This window comes from Trematomus bernacchii, unplaced genomic scaffold, assembly GCF_902827165.1.
Source record: "Trematomus bernacchii unplaced genomic scaffold, fTreBer1.1, whole genome shotgun sequence".
NCBI lineage: Eukaryota > Metazoa > Chordata > Actinopteri > Perciformes > Nototheniidae > Trematomus > Trematomus bernacchii.
In genome coordinates, this window is record NW_022987645.1 from 895,055 (window position 1) to 901,865 (window position 6,811).

Here is a 6,811-nt window from a genome sequence, read left to right on the forward strand (position 1 = left end):
GGAGTCGTGCTCCGCTCTAACTAGAAGGCCAGAGAGAAGTGTGTTTTTAGTGTAGATTTAAAAACCCCTAGGGTCTGGGCCGACCTCACATGGAGGGGCAGAGTGTTCCAGAGCCTAGGGCCAGCTGCTGCGAAGGCTCGGTGCCCTCGGGTTTTGAGCCTGGTCTTGGGCACTACCAGCAGCAGCTGGTCAGCAGACCTTAAAGCTCTGACTGGGGTGTAGCGCTAGAGGAGTTCAGCTATATAGGCCGGAGCCAGCCCATTTAGTGCTTTAAAAACAAATAAAAGGATTTTAAAATCAATTCTGAACCGAACTGGAAGCCAGTGTAGTGAGGCCAGAATAGGGGTGATGTGGTCACGCTTTTTGTGGCCAGTCAGCAAATGTGCAGTAGCGTTTTGGACTAGCTGCAGGCGTTTAATTGAGGCCTGGTCCATACCCACATACAGAGCGTTGCAATAGTCCAGTCTTGAGGTTACAAAGGCGTTAATAACCCTTTCTAAGTCATTAAAAGATAAATACGACTTGGTTTTGGCCAATAGTCTTATTTTAAAAAGCAGGATTTGACTACGGTGCTGACCTGCTTGTCGAATTTAAAAGTGCTAGTGAAGGTCACTCCAAGGTTCATGACCGAGGGGAGGATGTTTTTTTTGAGAGAGCCTAGAATATCAACCGGAGAGGCTGGAGGTTGCGGTCCAAAAAAGATGACCTCAGTCTTGCTCTCGTTGAGGTTGAGAACGTTTTTGCTCAGCCAGGAATTTATCTCTGCTAAGCAGTCCATCAGCTGCTGTAGTGAGTGTTTGACATTTGCTTTGAGAGGCAGATAGATCTGTACATAGTCGGCGTAGCAGTGGAAGGGAATATTATGTTTTGTGAGAATTGAACCTAGGGGCAGTATGTACAGTAGAAAAAGGATGGGGCCCAGAATCGAGCCTAATGACGTTACAGTGTGAGGGGTGCGTCCGGTAACTGTCTCTGGACTGCCTGGGGGGCGTCCGGTAACTGTCTCTGGACTGCCTGGGGGGCGTCCCAAAGCAGGGAAGTTTGCACAAAAACCATATAAACACCCAACCGATTACTGTTTGGGTTTGAGGCGACATTGATACGGCGAAGCTACATGCTACAAGCTACGTAGTAGAGATAACTTTATCAGGAAAAACACCGCTAAATAAAAAGGAATGCAAATATTAACATGGAAAAACGTACAGCTTCCAATCCATCCCGGAGGGTTGGTATTGATCCAGTTTTTAGCCTTAGATTGGAGTCATATCCTTTTTTCACTTGAGTGAAGTTCTCAAACATGTCCGAGGTAAAATGTTTAGAACACACAAGCAGACATTTGCCGAGGTGTTCTGGCACATTCCCCTTGAAAATGAAGTCCAGCCACAGATTCTTCTGTTTTTCCAGGCATGGCATCGCATGGCATCGCATGCAGTCCCTTGTCCCGATTTTTTCAGCCAACAACAGCACAACTTTTCACTGCCTTAGACATGCTGGCAAATAACACCGATGCGACTCGGGGAGATTCAGCCTGCCGACAGCCTATATGGCAATGAGAGGTTGGCCGGCCCATGGCCGTGGACGTGGCCCAACCTCTCATTCCCATGATAGGGGAAGCGTTGCCCATGTAGGCGGAGCGTCACCGCCCACTATTCCGGGCTGACGTCAGCTCGGATGGAATCTGTATCCGCTCGGTGGAGCCCCGTTTTTAAAAGATTTGGGTACGGAGGAACAGAGAGAGGGTTGTATTTTCTGACACTTGGTGAGTTCCCTGAAACACCGGGGACACATATAAAAGACGTACAAAAGTGCATTTTGCATGATAGGTCCACTTTAAATTTGTTCTAAACTTTTTCAACTTTAAAAAATATTCAGCTTTTTAAACTATTTTTTTAACATGTAACTCAATGGGAGCACCGTTCAAATCCTCTTTTACCTACACCGTAAGCCCAATGCTACTCCTTCCACATACTTTCAGCTAGAGACTTCGTTCCATCTTTAAAATGGGCACAATACATTCACCTATTAAACTTGTATTCAGTTTTTTGATATCTTCTACAGTTTTTGACGTTTTCTCCATCTCCTACCGCTTATCCGTGGTCGGGTCGCGGAGGTAGCAGTTCCAGCAGAGAGCCCCAAACTTCCCTTTCACATCAACCAGCTCTGTCTGGGGGATTCAAGGAGCTCCCAAGCCAGAGAAGAGATATAATCCTTCCACCTGGTCCTAGGTAGAGATATAATCCTTCCACCTGGTCCTAGGTAGAGATATAATCCCTCCACCTGGTCCTGGGTAGAGATATAATCCTTCCACCTGGTCCTAGGTAGAGATATAATCCCTCCACCTGGTCCTAGGTAGAGATATAATCCCTCCAGCTGGTCCTAGGTCTACCCCTTGGTCTCCTCCCAGCTGGACGTGCCTGGAACACCTCCCTAGGGAGGCGCCCAGGTAGCATCCTTATTAGGTGCCCGAACCACTTCAACTGGCTCTTTTCGACGCGAAGGAGGAGCGGTTCAACTCCGAGTCCTTCCCGGATGACTGAACTTCTCACCTTATCCCTAAGGGAGACGCCAGCCACCCTGCGGAGAAAACCATCTTGGCCGATTTTATCCGCGATCTCGTTCTTTTGGTCATGACCCATCCTTCATGACCATAGGTGAGGGTAGGAATGAAAATGGCCCGGTAGACAGAGAGCTTTGCCTTCTGGCTCAGCTCTCTTTTCCTCACAACGGTGCGGTAAAGCGACTGCAGGAAAGCGACTGCAGTAAAGTTCTCCGATTCTCCGGCCCATCTCACGCTCCATTGTTCCCTCACTCGAGAACAAGACCCCGAAATACTTGAACTCCTTCACTTGGGGTAAGGACTCATTCCCTACTTGGAGTGGACAGTCCATCAGTTTCCTGCTGAGAACCATGGCCTCAGATTTGGAGGTGCTGATCCTCATCCCAGCTGCTTCACACTCGGTTGTGGAAATGGGTCTGACTCACTGCCGAGGACCCGGACACAGCTCTCGCTTTGGGAGTACAGAGATTGGATGGCAGAGACCCCCTCACCCCATACTCCTGCAGCACCTCCCACAGTATCTCCCTGGGAACCCGGTCATACGCCTTCTCCAAATCTATAAAACACATGTAGACCATATAAGCCCACTCCCAGGCCCCCCCTCGCGAGAGTAAAAAGCTGATCCGTCGTTCCACGACCAGGACGGAATCCGCATTGTTCTCCTCAATCTGAGGTTCGAGTACCTTAGAGTAAACTTTCCCGGGAAGCCTGAGTAGTGTGATGCCTCTAGAATTGGCACACACCCTCTATAGAATAGAATGGATGAAACCCTCTTTAAGGGTCACACATGCATTGTCCGGTGCTTTGCTCAAGGGCACCACGGCATGGCCCAGGAGGTGAACTGGGACCTCTCCAAGTAGCAGTCCACACTCCATATTTAGGTCTGGTCGGGGGCTTGGACTGTGTCCCTACGTGTGTGTGTGTAATTGTTTTTTGCAGCCCTAATATTTACATGAAGCAACTACATTACATTACATTTTAATTAGCTGACTTACAATTACCAATTACAGGGACATTCTCCCTGGAGTAACTGAGGGCTAAGTGCCTTACTCAAGGGCACACTAGTGGTGGTGTTCCTGGCGGGATTTGAACTCACAACCTTCCGATCTTCAGCCCACCTCACTATCCATTAGACCACCACTACCACTACTACTACAGTATACATACATACATGTATTGGATGACTTGGTCCAACTTCAACATTTTGAGAAAAAGAGCTGAATTTTGAGAGAAACTATGCCCCACGCTCTCCCTGTCCAAACTAAGCAGTGTAACTACGTTTTAGATCAGCTACAGTACTAACACCTGTTGTCCTGAAACTCTCCAGAGCATCTGGAAAAAAGGTGTAATTGACAGACTATTGAGACAACAGAAAAACAAAGGGGCGGGACTTAGAAAAATGATAGGCAAGCATTTAAGGAATGTATAAGGGCTGCAAAGTTAAAGAAGTGTTACTCATGGTAAGATTTTAAATTATAGTACTCTACAGTTTCTCTGAATGTGTGTTTCCTGTTTCCTGCAGACGTCCAGCAGCTGGTGGTTGTTAAAGAAGAGGTTCCCCCTGAGCAGCAGGAGTGGAGCTCCAGTCTGGACCAGGAGGACCCAGAGCCCCCCTCACACATTAAAGAGGAGCAGGAGGAACTCTGGAGCAGTCAGGAGGGAGAGCAGCTTCAAGGGCTGGAGGAGGCTAACAACAAGTCCACATTCACTTCTGTCCCTGTGAAGAGTGAAGATGATGAAGAGAAACCTCAGTCCTCTCAGCTTCATCAAAGACAAACTGAACACCTGGAAACAGAAGCTGATGGAGAGGACTGTGGAGGACCAGAACCAGCCAGGAACTCAGATCCAGAGAGACATTTACAACCAGAGACTGAGGACAACAGTGGAGACTCTTCTGAACCTGACACTGAAGACTATTCTGAACCTGACACTGAAGACTATTCTGAACCTGACACTGAAGACTCTTCTGAACCTGACACTGGAGACTCTTCTGAACCTGACACTGAGGACAGTGCTGATTGGAAGAAGACCAGAGAACCAGGCCTAAGACATAAGTGTGTTGGTCGTCAGTCTTCACAGCTTCATCAAACTCAAACTGAGGAGAACAGAGAGGCAGAGCCTACAGCCAGCAGTTCAGCTGAACACATGGAAACAGAAGCTGATGGAGAGGACTGTGGAGGACCAGAACCAGCCAGGAACTCAGATCCAGAGAGACAATTACAACCAGAGACTGAGGACAACAGTGGAGACTCTTCTGAACCTGACAATGAAGACTCTTCTAAACCTGACACTGAAAACTATTCTGAACCTGACACTGAAGACTCTTCTGAACCTGACAGTGCTGATTGGAAGGAGACCAGAGAACCAGGTTCAAACTCTCAGAAAAATAAACAAGACCCTGTCAGTGATTCAAGACGTAGTGCAGGAGAGAAACCATTCAGCTGCTCAGTCTGTAAGAGATCTTTTACACAGAGAGGAAGTTTAAAGGAACACATGAGAATCCACACAGGAGAGAACCCATTCAGCTGCTCAGTCTGTAAGAGATCTTTTACACAGAGAGGAAGTTTAAGGGTGCACATGAGAATCCACACAGGAGAGAAACCATTCAGCTGCTCAGTCTGTAAGAGATCTTTTACACAGAGAGGAAGTTTAAAGACACACATGAGAATCCACAAAGGAGTACAAAAATGCAGCTGCTCAGTCTGTAAGAGATCTTTTACACAGAGAGGAAGTTTAAAGGAACACATGAGAATTCATACAGGAAAGAAACCATTCAGCTGCTCACTTTGTGAGAAATCATTTCATGGAGTGAAAGTTTAAGGATGCACATAATAATCCACACAGGAGAGAAACCATTCAGCTGCTCAGTCTGTAAGAACACTTTTACACAGAGAGGAAGTTTAAAGGAACTCATGAGAATTCATACGGGAGAGAAACCATTCAGCTGCTCAGTTTGTGAGAAATCATTTCAGCGGAGTGAAAGTTTAAAGAAACACATGCTAATCCACACAGGAGAGAAACCATTCAGCTGCTCAGTCTGTAAGAAATATTTTATACAGGGAGGACTTTTAAAGAGACACATGAAAATCCACACAGGAGAGAAACCATTCAGCTGCTCAGTCTGTGAGAAATCGTATACACAGAGAGGAAGTTTAAATGAACACATGAGAATTCATACGGGAGAGAAACCATTCAGCTGCTCAGTTTGTGAGAAATCATTTCAGCGGAGTGAAAGTTTAAAGAATCACATGAGAAACCACACAGGAGAGAAACCATTCCATTGCAGTGTTTGTGACAAAATAATATCCTGGGGTGATCAGGTCAAAAGCCATAAGTGTGTTGGTCGTCAGTCCTCACAGCTTCATCAAACTCAAACTGAAGAGAACACAGAGGCAGAGCCTCTAACTCAGATCCAGAGAGTCCCTCTAAGTGATATGACATTTGACACATATAAAACATTTTTGCTATAAGTCAAGTCTGAATGTGCAAAAAAGAGCACAATGAATTAGTCCCATGACAATTCATGCATAAGAACAATCTGTCAACCTGTATAAACTCTGTTTGACAATATTCATATAAACTCCATCTTTATTAATATTCATGGACAATATATTGAATGTTTTTCTCATACTGATTTTTTGATATACTATAACTACTGATTGTTGATAAACCATTTTATTGTGAGTATAAGGACTCCAAGTTTCCAGGTACACATATAGGATGATTTTATGTGTTGAATCTGTGTTGGTGATATTCCAACTAATCTTGGTTGTAGTTATTGTATTATGTCAGTAGTTGGTGTAACTTGATTATATATTTAATAAATGTTTGACTTGAATTGTAATGTTCAATCCAATCCAACTTTATTTATGAAGCACTTTAAAACCTCCAGACCAAAGTTCTGTACAGAGAGATACATAACATATCAAATCACACAGCTCAGCTCACAAAACCACCACAGTCTCACTCCCTGAGACTGTGTTGGTTTTGTCCTGATTGGTCAGGACGAATCACGGGGTTTGTCAAGCAAACCGTGACCAAGCATCTCGATTGGACGATCAGGGAGGGAGACTGTGTAAAACATTAAAATAAGTATAAAATCACATAAAAGATACGAACACAAAACAAGCCAGAATAAACGTAACAATTACAAAATAAACATAAAAACCACCATATAGTATCAATCAATAACTTTATTAATCCCGCAAGGGGCAATTGGTTATGAGCATCTTATGTTATGTACACAGGCAGGAA

The 6,811-nt window shown here is 45.2% G+C and overlaps 1 pseudogene; it reads left to right on the plus strand.

Moving 5' to 3' along the window:
* The first annotated feature begins 5,024 nt into the window (after positions 1–5,024).
* LOC117485370 lies at positions 5,025–6,510 on the plus strand (annotated as a pseudogene).
* The last annotated feature ends 301 nt before the right edge of the window (positions 6,511–6,811 follow it).